We start from the raw sequence: 13,389 nt of genomic DNA, 5'->3' as shown, positions 1-13,389 counted from the left end.
TCAAGGGAAAAACCTTAAATCTTGACAAGTATGAACATGTACACGATGTGTCCAACAGACTAAGAAATCAGTGTTAACAGAGCCAGTCTGCAGAGGTTATAAAGCCACTGAGAGAAAATTCACCACAAGGAAAGAATGATTGTGTGACAGTGAACCCAACTCATAAACAATGCATAAAGATCATAAGAAAGAGGTGAGACAAGGCAGAAAATGGCAGCTGTTACCTCGCCCAGTTCTTTTGGAAACACACTGGAGGGTTATGTGCTTGCTGGAGAGTAAGAGAACTATAGATGTTCATTGAAAGAACTGGTGCAATATAATCGTTGGAAACCAGGCAATCCTGCTGTGGGAATTCCACCCACTCCACTGTCCCCAGTCAAGCAGAAAATAATACAGAAGAAGTACTAGTCTCTTCATTTTGTAAAAAAGCATGGGAAAAGGGGAATGGGGCATAGAAATGTGCACAGAAGGAGTAGGAACAGTTGTGGGGTTTCCACAAGTCAGCACCAACGTATCAGCAGGGAACTGCCTCAACTGGTGGCAGCGGCAGAACTCTCTCTCTCTCTCTGGGCAACAGAGATGTACCAAAAGCAGATTTCCCACTAGAATGGCACCAAATAGTAAAGGTTGGGGGGAAATTCATTTATTTATCCAACAAATTCATTTATTTATTGAGGAGGTACTGAATGCCATGGACTGTGTTAGATCGTTCTATTGACTGGCAATGAGGCAGCAGAGGTGTTTGGGGCTATTAGCAAATAGAGAGAGAAAAAGCAGCTATCTCACTAAACTCAGTAATACTTTTTGACCCAAAAAGCCATATTGTAAAATCCTACTTCACCAGCCTTCTTCTTTGCATACATTCTTACCCAACAAGTCCTTTTCTTATTGGTTTATTGGAGACTCTTCTTTGAGGGATACTAACCTGTTTTTGGTTATGTGGATTGAAACTAGCCTCTCCTTGTCTGTTGTTTGCCTTTTACATTTATTTATTTTGGAAACAAGCATTTACTGTTCTGTGACCTGATAACTCTTTATACATGCCTTTGTTGCAGACTTAACCTCCTTCTTTGCAATGTCTCCCCTTTAAGGCTATGGAAACAATGCCAGACTTGGAATCAGGATATCTGTAATATAGCAAAAATCTTCTAACATTACTAACACTGTGATCTTGGGTAAGTTCTTTTAGACTACCATTAAGCTCTACAGCATCAGACACTCTGCTAGGTTTTTAAATATATGATATATGATTTATTTTTTACAACTATTTACCAATTTTTCAAATGAAGAAACAGTCTCAGAGAAATAAGGTGACTTACCCAGATATACACAGCTAGTTAATGACAGAGTTGGGAATCTAATTCAGGCATAACTCCAAAGCCTATGTTGTTTTCTTAATATGTGCTTCAGGATTCTCATGTGACAAAGCACACACATACATACAAAGAGATAGTTAAATTGAACTGTGATCCCCAAATCCCTCAATGCTCTAAGACTCCATGATTCAAAGCATCTATTGAAAACCAGCAACCATGAGACACTCTTGGGAGCAACTGACTCTACAAGCACTGGTTCCACAGAGGAAAGCAATTAACAGCAAACAACAATGAAAGGAATGATATCTTGATTTTAAAAACTATTCAACACTGACTTTGAACAGGATTACCCCAAAGAGACTAGAATAAATTCTTTTTATGATAAGTTTTGCAATTTCACTGTGAAAAGTACTTAATGTATAGCGGATATATTTTATTGGAAGTCTACTGTGCACTAAGAGGTTTACCTGTAGCATCTCCTTCAATCCTCAAGAGAACGTTAGGAGATAAATATTTTACTCCCCATTTTACAGGTGAATTAACTAAAACAAAAAGAGGTTACATAGTCATACAACTGGTAACACCCATACTTGTCTCCAAAGCTCCACCTAATACCACACAGTAGTGAACTTCCCCCGATATAAATCACTTCAGTATAAAATCATTACCAAGTAAACAATCCCTATCAAAATACCACCAGCATTTTTCACAGAGCTAGAACAAATGATCCTAAAATTTGTATGGAACTACAAAAGACCCTGTATAGCCAAAGCAGTCCTGAAAAAGAAAAACAAAACTGGAGACATCACTATTCTGGACTTCAAGCTATATTACAAGGCTGTAGTCATCAAGACAGTATAGTACTGGCACAAAAGCAGACACATAGATCATTTGAACAGAATAGAAAATCCAGAAATGGACCCACAACTATGTGGTCAACTAATCCTTGACAAAGCAGGAAAGAATATCCAATGGAAAAAAGACAATCTTTTCAGCAAATGCTGTTGGGAAAACTGGTCAGCGACATGCAGAAGAATGAAACTGGACCAATTTCTTACACCGTACAAAAAAATAATTCAAAATGGATAAAAGATATAAATGTGAGACAGGAAAGTATCAAAATCTTAGAGCAGAATGCACTTTGACATTGGCCAGAGCAACTTTTTACTAGATATGTCTCCAGAAGCAAGAGAACAAAACCAAAAATGAACTATTGGGACTTCATCAAGATAAGAAGTTTCTGCACAGCAAAGGAAACAATCAACAAAACTAAAAGGCAACTGATGGAATGGGAGAAGATATTTGCAGATGACATATCTAGCAAAGGGTTAGTGTCCAAAATCTATAAAGAACTTGTCAAACTCAACACCCAAAAACAAATAATCCAGTTAAGAAATGGGCAGAAGACATGAATAGATATTTTTCCAAAAAAGACACCTAGATGGCTAACAGACACATTAAAAGATGCTCAGCACCACTCATCATCAAGGAAATACAAATCAAAAACACAATGAGATACCACTTCACACCTGTCAGAATGGCTAAAATTAACAACACAGGAAACAACAGATGTTGGTAAGGATGCAGAAAAAGGGGAATCTTCTTACACTGTTGGTGGAATGCAAACTGATACAGCCACTCTGAAATACAGTATGGAGTTTCCTCAAAAAGTTAAAAATGGAACTACCCTACAACCAAGCAATTGAACTACGAGGTATTTACCCAAAGGATACAAAAATACAGATTCAAAGGGGTGTATGCACCTATGTTTATAGCAGCATTATCAACAATAACCAAACTATGGAGAGAGCCCAAATCTCCATCAACTGATAAAGAAGATGTGGAGATGTGGTATATATTACACATAAGTGGAATATTACTCAGTCATCAAAAAGAATAAAATCTTGCCATTTGCAATGACATGGATGGAGCTAGAGTATTATGCCAAACAAAATAAGTCAGTCATAGAAAAATACCATATGACTTCACTCATATGGGGAATTTAAGAAAGAAGACAGGTGAACATAGGGGAAGGGATTGGGGGAGAGGGAAGCAAACAATAAGAGACTCTTAACTACACAGAACAAACTGAGGGTTGCTGGAGGGGAGGTGAGTGGGAAGATGGGCTAAATGGGTTATGGGTATTAAAGAGGGCACTTTTGATGAGCACTGAGTGTTATATATAAGTGACAAATCACTAAATTTTATTCCTGAAACCAATATTACACTATATGTTAACTAGAATTTAAATAAAAATTAAAATAAAATCATTACCAAGTGAGGTTCTTTTCTTGCAGCAACTTAGTCTTATGACATTGTCATTGTTGAAGAACCTCATTAGATCTTCAGTATTTGAGGGTTCTTCTGGGTTAATAAAGTGAAAAAAAAAACGCATATCAGAAAGACTTATGAGTCTTTCCCAGAGTGGAAAATCTATAAATATACTGGCTAAATACTTAAGGAAACTTTAAAAGTATATCTATTGCTGGCTTTTCAAAAAAGAACCTATGTTGAAAATTTAAACCTGATACAACTTGTTGAGCAAATAAAAATCTATCTTTTCCTTAAAAGCTGGGCTAGAAAATTCACATTTCCTACTTCTCCACTAAAGTTTCTGAACCTCACTTAATGTGAATTCTTATGACAAATAGAGAGTTACATGTACATAACATGGTGTTGTTTAAAACTCCCTCCTAAAGGACTTAACTCTCCTTCAGAGTTGTGAGCTATTGAAATAGAGAATGGTTATGGAAAGCTTCACAGAAAGTGAACATTCCAGGAAATAAAAGGTAAAGGGGAAAAATTCATCAAGTTTGTGTTAGAAGAGATTCTAATTAAGATTTTCAAAATTATTCCTTCAATGTGCTTTCAGAGCAAGAAGACCATGGGTGTGATGTGCTCACTACCTTGTTTATACCACCCCTAACATATCATTGTGTTGGATGCAATGATAAGATTACCAGCACAAAATGACTACATGATAAAACAAGATGACCACATGGTGTTCTAGGTAAATATGATTGGCTTTAAACACCCTTCAGAATGAGGTTTAGAGTAAAAAGTGTAGCAACTGCTATCCTATACTTGGCTCCTATTGCTCAAGTGTATTTGGAATGGTATTTCTCTTTTATTAGGCTATTTTGGAAACTGTCAGAAAATCATCCTGATTTTACCTCATGAACCATAGTCACAGAGCTGCTTTTGATCCCTTATGACATTTCGTTTTATGAATTAGGCTTTTTTCTAATTCTAAAAAAAAATTCTGTTGTGATTCTCCCAAATGCCAAAAGGGAAAACATTTATAATGATGTTGCATAACATTTACCTTCCAAATATCAAGCTTAGAGTATACACAATCATGATAGGCATAAAAGTACCTCCCTATTATGTGTGTGCGTGTATTTCATATTCTTTTAGAAAATGTCATGAGGTGATTTTCATTGCATATTCAAGTACTATTTCCTAAGATAACATAAAATTCTAAATATAGAAGAGTTGAGCCCTGAACAGAATCCATCTCTCTGAAATCAAATACCTTTCAAAATACAAAAGAAGTAAACTTCAGAATCATCACTGACTCCTCCTTCTCTCTTGTATCCCTTACTGGATATAATTATTATATTTTACCTTAGAAATGTCCAGTGGCCACACACTCTCTCTCATGTTTTATTAGAACTATTTCAAGCACTCCCTTACTAGTTTTCTAACCACCTGTTTCTCCCACTTTAGTCCATTCTCTTTATAATACTACCAGAGTAATCTTAAAACTAATGGGTTTATATCCATGATTGATATCATTTGCTAATTCCTAATTGCCTATATGTTAAAAAAATACAAAATTCTTAGTACAGTGTCTCTCAAAGCATTATTCACAGAACAACTGCATCAGAATCTTTTAAGGTTCTTACTGAAGGGGAAAAAGATGTATATTCCTGGCTTTAGCCTAGGCCTAGCAAACCAGAATCCTTGGGTCTGAGTTCAGTAGTCTATACTTTAACCTCTTACTCAGAAAGAGTGAGTCTCCTGGAAAGAGAGAGAGAGAGAGAGAGAGAGAGAGAAAGCATAAAAAGCTATTTAAGTTCTAAAGAATTTCAGTATCTGGCAATAGTATGAATGAAAAATCCTGAAAACAGTAACCAAAAATTTCTAAAAGTACTAGATAAATGAGTAGATTCATATTAATAAACTTAGAGGAAACTCATGAAGCCTCGGGGGAGAAAGGGAGAACATAGATTCAAAAAGGTGAACCAGAGTGAGAAATTTGATCACAAAGATACCATGAAATCAACCCCAAGTCTCAGAAGGAAGGAAGGAAGGAAGGAAGGAAGGAAGGAAGGAAGGAAGGAAGGGAGGAAGGACAGGGAAGGAAAGGAAAGGAAAGGAAAGGAAAGGAAAGGAAAGGAAAGGAAAGGAAAGGAAAGGGAAGGGAGGGAAGGGAGGGAAGGGAAGGGAAGGGAAGGGAAGGGAAGGGAAGGGAAGGGAAGGGAAGGGAAGGGAAGGGAAGGGGAGAAGAAGGGGAAGGGGAAGGAAAGGGGGAAGGGGAAGGGGGAGGAGAAGGGGAAAGGAGAAAGGGGAAGGGAAAGGGGAAAGAGAAGGGAATGGTGAAGCGGAAGAGGAAGAGTAAGAGGAAGGGGAGGGAAAGGAAGGGAGGGGAGGGAAAGGGGAAGGGAGGGGAGGGGAGGGGAGGGGAGGGGAAGGGAAGGGAAGGGAAGGGGAGGGGAGGGAAGGGAAGGGAAGGGAAGGGAAGGGAAGGGAAGGGAAGGGAAGGGAAGGGAAGGGAATAGATAACAAAAATACTTCTTTGTCTTAGCTGTCATTCTGTGAAGAAATAAAATCATTCACCCTGAGTATCCATAACCATTATCTGGTTTTTCATGTAAGTTGATGGCTTAAATTCACACTATTTGCTTAGAACAAAATATAAAGACAAACTACTCTTATAATGGACCCAAATCTGTAGCATCACCAAGGCAAATCTCTTTCAGAGAAAAACAGTCAACCCAAGCAACAAAAGAGTTACATAAATAAATTTCTAAATATGAGCTACCAATGAAAAACTATAAGACACACAAGAAGACAAAGCATCAGTGTGAAAATAATCATTTTTGAAAGTTCAGAAAGACTTTAAATGTAGATATTTAGGGGCACCTGGGTGGCTCAGTCGGTTAAGCATCGGCTCTTGATTTTGGCTCAGGTCATGACCTTACAGTTGTGAGATTGAGCACCACGGCAGGCTCTGTGCTGACAGCACAGGGCCTGCTTGGGATTCTCTCTCCTTCTCTCTCTGCCCCTCCCCCACTCTCTCTGTCTTCCTCAAAATAAATGAATAAACATTTTTTAAATGTAGATATTTAGAATATAAAACAAATGTTTACAATTAGCAAAAAGATTATGGTTTGTAATTAGTATTTCCCACTGAAAGAAACAAGGGTTACTTGGAGAAGTGACTGAGCCCGACCTCAGAAAGAAACCATAAAGGCTGATCTTAGAACACCTTGCCATATCAGAAAGCAATGAAGCTGCCAAAGACTACTGTAGCCATGTCAAAAAGACTAGGGGAACAAGGGAGGAGGCCCAATATTGGCCAAAGATGGGAAATTTGAGCACAAAAACAATAGCTGCAATGGAAATATCAAATAGTTAAAATTTATCAGTTCATAATATTTAAACAACAATTCATAAACCACCTATGAAGGATTCTAGGGAACAAATACATTATACTGAAAACCATTAAATAAAAGAAAAGAATCAAGTATTTATTCAAAAGTGCAAATTGTACTTCAAGATAACAAAATAGTTAATATGTTTTTAAAAGAAATATTCCATTTGGGATGCCTGGGTGGCTCAATCGGTTGAGCATCCGACTTCAGCTCAGGTCATGATCTCAGTCATGAGTTTGAGCCCTGTATTGGGCTCTATGCTGACAGCTCAGAGCCTGGAGACTGCTTCAGATTCTGTCTATCTAATCTCTCTGTCCCTCCCCCACTCATGTTCTGTTTCTGTTTCTCTCTCTCTCTCCTCAAAAATAAATAAACATTAAAAAATATTTTTAAAAAATAAATATTCCATTTAATAAATGAAGGGGTGCTTGGGTGGCTCAGTGGGTTAAGTGTCTGACTTCAGCTCAGGTCATGATCTTGCCATCTGTGAGTTTGAGCCCCACATCGGGCTCTCTGCTGACAGCTCGGAGCCTGGAGCCTGCTTCAGATTCTGTGTCTCAGTCTCTCTCTCTGCCCCTCCCCTGCTCGTTCTCTGTCTCTCTCTCTCTCAAAAAGTAAATAAACAGTAAAAAAATTTAAGAAATATTCCATTTAATAAAGAAAGAAAGAATAACAGACATCATATATCATCATTTTGCAACTCTTAATGAAATAATAAATATGCAGTGATCATCAATAGTTGTTAAATCTCTAGAAACTTTGCAAAGGAAGAATCATATCTTTCATGATATCTCAGCCACTCCTTTCCCATCATCATGCCTTGGAATTTATTACTAATAATTGCAGCCCCTTCATAATCTCAATGTTATGCATTTCTCTGACCACCTTTTCCTGTCTTTTCATCTCACCACTCTACTGAAACAGTTCTTGTCAAAGTCACCAGTGACTTCCACATTGATAAGCACAAGGTCAATCTTTGTCCTTCATTTTGGACTATCAACACTATTTGCCACAGTTGATCACTCTCCTTTATTTGCTATTTCTTTCATTATATTCTATTGAATTTCCTCTTAATTCACTGGTTGCTCTTTCACAAGTCCCCTATCTGCTTGACCTCTTAACCTTGTGCCCAGGGACTCAGTCTTTTGCGGTCTTCTCTTTTCTATTTATACTCACTCCTTTAGTGGTCTCATGTCTTTTATAACTTTAAATACCACTTTTTTTTCCAAAAACTTCCAAATGTATATCACCAGCTCAAATTGCCCTCTCAAAATCCAGACTCACATGTAAAACTATCTATCCAATGAAAATCTCATACACATCTCAAACTTAACATGTCCAAATTGAACTCTTAAATCTTCCCCCAAAATCTGTCCTGCCCACAGTCCTTCCTGTATAGATTAATGCATCAATCCTTCAAAGTGCTCAAGCTGAAAATCTTAGGATCACATTTGGAATTACCCTTGACTTTTCTCCTTTCATTCCTTATGCAAATTCTTCTTTTAATTCTTTTAAAAATATTTTTTTAATGTTTATTTATTTTTGAGAGAGAGAGACAGAGGGCAAGTGGGGGAGCGGCAGAGAGAGAGAGAGAGGGAGACAGAATCCAAAGCAGGCTCCGGGCTCCAAGCTGTCAGCAAAGAGCCTGACACGGGGCTCGAACCCATAAACTGTGAGATCATGACCTAAGCCAAGGTCAGATGCTTAACCAACTGAGCCACCCAGGTGCTCCACAAATTCTCTTTTTAAATAAATTCTCTACAAAAAGAAATCCATAATCCAATGTTTTCTCACCACTCACATCACTACCACAGATTCAAGCACTGTCATCTCTTGCCAGGGTTATAACAACCTTTGTCCATTGCAATTTATTAGCCCAATATTAATCAAAATAAAAGTTGAAGCCTCTATGATGGCCTAAAAGATCTTACCCATTCTGAACATTCTTACCTTTCTAGCCTATTCTACTCCTCTTTCCCTCACTTACTCTGCCCCAGCCATGTTGATCTCTTTGTTTTTCCTTGAACACAACTAAGAGCCTTTGCACTAATGCCCCCAAAATACTATTCCACCAGTTATCTCAAGGTTAATGCCCTACCTTCTTCAAGTCTTTGCTTAAAAGTCATTTTCTAAATGAGGCTTACTGATATACTTTCCAACTTCCAATTTCTTTACTCTATTTTTTCTTATAATACTTATTAGCTTCAAACATACCCTATAATTTAGTAAGTGCATTGTTTGTTTTTTGTCTTCCTTTATTGGAGAAACTCAACAAGAGCAACATTTTGTTTTATTTTGTCTTCCAAAGTACTCCAATATCCAGTAAATGCTTGTTGAATGAATGTATAAATAAATCAGTGAATCAATGAACATATAAATGAATAAGAATTTCTATTCATCAAAAACATCATAAAAAGTGAAAAACTAACCACAAAATATGAAAAGATATGTACAACACATGTAATTAAGGAAGGCTTAATATCATAAATGCATTTTTAAAATAAATACTATAATATTATTATTATTATTATTATTATTATATTTTATATAGAGGAAATGTAAATGGTCAATAAATAATAAAAACTTGTGTAGCCGCATTAGTGATCAAGGAAATATACATTAGAGACATAATAAGATATTATACATCTACCATTTAGTAAAAAGTAAAGTTCATTGACAAGGATGTAGAGCAATAGGAACACTGCAGCAGAGCATATAAATTGGAAATTTAAATTAATTTGGAAACTAATGTGGCATTATATGATAGAGCTGAAAATATGCGTACGTACAATTCAAGTAAGAATATCCTAGAGACAAATCTTTACATGTTCCCTAGGAGACATACCAGAATTTTTATAGCTTCATTGTATATAATAGCAAAACATTTAACTCAGCTTCACTATCCAAAGACTATATAAATATCGATATTTATACCATGAAATATTTTACAGCAATGAATTGAATTAACTGTGGCTTTATGCATCAACATATAAAATAAAAAGAAGTGATATGAAAAGTTAACTAATATTTTTATAAAACTCACAAAATTAAACAATTACTTAAAGATAGTTACATAATACATTATTTTTTAAAAAACATGAAAATGATTTAAAAAATTAGGTTAGTAGTAATTCAGGTAAAGAGCAGGTGATGTGATTGGAATTAGATACACAAGTAGCTTCAAATTATATTGGTAATGTTCTCTTTCACAAATTAGGAAGTCTTTTAGGTTCTAGTACCAATTCCATTAGGGGGCAGTGGCAGGTGGTGAAGAGTTCTCCCACACCAACAACAAATAATTCTCTGGACACCAGTTGGGTGTCCTACAATTTAACTCAATCCTGACACTATCTACCTGGAGATAGAATCAGATTCCACAGGTTTAGGGCTCAGTCCCATAAGACTACCCTCCGCTACTTCAGACGTCAACTGAAAACCAGGTTATTTATTACCTGTGCTTCTGACCAATTGGCTACAGATTGGAGGTTCCCACAACCTCCTCCTTGGGTTGGATTAACCTGGTAATCCTTAGAGCTAATAATCCTTAGAGCTAATAATAATTCAGTACTGTGCTAAAAGTTGCTTTACTTTCTGTTGAGAAAGCTATCTGATACACAATATTTAAGACCCAATGATCTAAACAAAAAGAAAGTTTGACTGAGTCAAATGTTTGGAGTAAGATTAAATTCAAGCATGTTTATCATAGATTATAGATATTTTCTGTCGTGTTTTACTGATAGTCAAAATAAAAAATGATTCCCTTGACATCAAATTGTATTTATATAAAGTCTGTTTTTACTTATCTGGTATGTAATCCTTTAACCCCAAGCCTTGTGCTGTTATCAAAAATTTGTAAATATGTTGAGAGAATTGCATGACTCATAAGGCATATTTATTGTAGAGAGCACTGTTAGTTTATGAAATGTGCTGGTTATTTACTTTGTCAATTATCTCACTATTTTTTCTCTCCTTTTCTGGAAAGAAAAAAAAAAACATAATTCAATGGACTGAGAGTCAAATAAAGTTGACTCTGGCTATTTCTAATTCAACCAAAATGAAAACTTTGTTTCCACATTTAAGGTGACCTTTAAATACATTTAGTTTGATAATTATTGCTTTAGTATAAGATACAAGATCCCTCTTGTTCTGGACCCTCTAACTGCTGTAAGCTCACCCCCACCATATGCCTTCATGCACCTCTCATTCTAGTCGATGGCTCCCATTATGGACTCCCCTGTCTCGAGGCCCAATATCATCCATCATTCCTAATCATGCAACTCAGCATATTGAATTCATCATTCACCGTTCTGTCTTCATTTACTAATCCCTGACTCAATGCACATTCCTGCCACATTTATCTTTCATTGTGTCTCGAGTCTAACAAATACGCTATAGACTGAATGTTTGTGTCTCCCAAAATGTATATGTTACAACCTAATCCCCAGTGGAATGGCATTTGGTGATGGGGAGTTGAGGAAGTCATTAGGTCATAAGGGCGGAACCGACATGAATGGGATTAGTATGTTACCTTATAAAGGAGACCTCAGAGAGCTCCCTTGTCTTTCTGTCATGTGAGGAAACAGTGAGAAGACAGCTATCTATGAACCAAGAAGTGGACCACCTCACCAGATACCTTATCTACTGGTAGCTTGATCTTGCACTCCCCAGCCTTTAGAACTGTGAGAAATAACTTTCTTTTTGGTTATAAGCCACTCAGTCTGTGGTAAATTGTTACAGTGATCCAAACGACTAAGACAAAATCTATTCACATAAACAGAATTTCACACATGTGATCTTTCTGATTGAAAAGACTAAAAAAGTCCTCTAATCTCTGAAGACCCTCCTCAAATCAACACACCTTTCACAAAGCCTTCCTACTCCTTTACCAGACAAAATAAATTGTTCCCTTCTTTGAGCTCCTATTGCACTTTGTGCAAGCTTTTATTAACAGTGCAATTGTTTGCTGAGTGTGACTTTCCAAGTGCCATGGGGAACTATTATCTTTAAACCCAAGCAAGTGGAATACCTGCGTTGGCCCCACTCTTCTATAGGACCCTTTTTCTTAGAGTGTCTGCTTGGAAATTCCCTCTTTAGCGTCTGGTACCAGCAGGGTGGGCAGTGTTCTCAGAGTCCAGTCCTGAGCCCTGATCTGAACCCACATGGGCTAGGTCCCATTTCTCCCATTTGGAGGGCTTTCAGGTTTTTACCCCCCAGCATGACATTGAACAAATGTCCTAAGAATCTCACTTTCCCATCTTGACTCTGCAGTTAATTTGCTCTATGCTGGCTTTAAATAAATTAATATGAACTTCAATCTCTTTATTCTGAAATTAGAGGATTGAACCCTAGATAATATTTGAGATATGTTTCAGATATAGGAACTCATCTACCAGTCATCTCTCTAATAGGCAAAAACTTCAACTGTTTGTCAAAAATTAACACTCAACCATATCCTTAGTTGTACCAATAATACTAAGAGCTGGAAATGAAACATGTGTCATAATATTCAAATTACTAAAACTAAGATACATAGTATATTGTGTTTGGGGAATATAGTTTCAATAATACATTTCCTAGGATTGTTCTCCTTGGTTACCTTAAGTATATTTTTAATGATTTATTATTAACCATTTGGAGAATTTAATTTCACCTTGAGATTAATAAATTAGGGGATGCATTTTTTAAAAAACATGGAATACTTCACAAATTTGCTCATGCAAGGGCCTTACTTATCTTCTATCATCACAATTTTTGTATATGTGCTGCCAAAGTGAGCACAGGGCACGCGTTTTAATAATCGTATATATATTTTTATAAGGCCTCTAATACCTAGTATTTAAAATTGACATACATAGATATTAAGTATAATAAATAAAAATAGCACTTAATCCTGAAATTTATTAGGACAGAAAAACAGCTACATTACCAACACATAGATAAATAAACATGTTGAAAACATGTTGATGGAATTGGTTATAAGGTAATGTAAAATAATGGAGATTTCCAACACTAAACCTGCTGTTTTGTTTCATTAATTTTAATAATTTTGCAATCCATGCTTATAATTTCTGTATCTGTGTTCAACAATTTAAAAGAAAAATCAATGTCAGAAAAAAAAACAAAAAAAGTGGAAATAAATTTAAGAGATACAAGGACTAGGAAGTAAAAAGTGAGCCTGAGAAAAACGAGGAGTACAAAGAGGTACCATACAATCCCTGTGTATTCTTCTCAATGTATGAACATGTTCATTGTTCATAACACTCAAGCTAAGTTGGCAAAATCAGCGCACGATAAATGTTTTCTTATAAGGTGCTGATAAAGTAATTGTCTTGAAGATCAAACAATATCATTTAAATATAGTATGTAATGTGACTGTATTGTATATATGTGTATAATTCAAGTTATATTAAAGT

The 13,389-nt window shown here is 36.2% G+C and overlaps 1 pseudogene; it reads right to left on the bottom strand.

Annotated features, from left to right (window-relative positions):
- Nucleotides 1-12,660: 12,660 nt before the first annotated feature.
- On the bottom strand, nt 12,661-12,754 carry LOC122216730 (annotated as a pseudogene).
- Between the last annotated feature and the right edge of the window lie 635 nt (nt 12,755-13,389).

Source organism: Panthera leo, chromosome A3 (assembly GCF_018350215.1).
Source record: "Panthera leo isolate Ple1 chromosome A3, P.leo_Ple1_pat1.1, whole genome shotgun sequence".
Classification (NCBI taxonomy): domain Eukaryota; kingdom Metazoa; phylum Chordata; class Mammalia; order Carnivora; family Felidae; genus Panthera; species Panthera leo.
The sequence above is the reverse complement of the archived record's forward strand: the minus strand, read 5'-3'. Positions and strand labels throughout refer to the sequence as shown.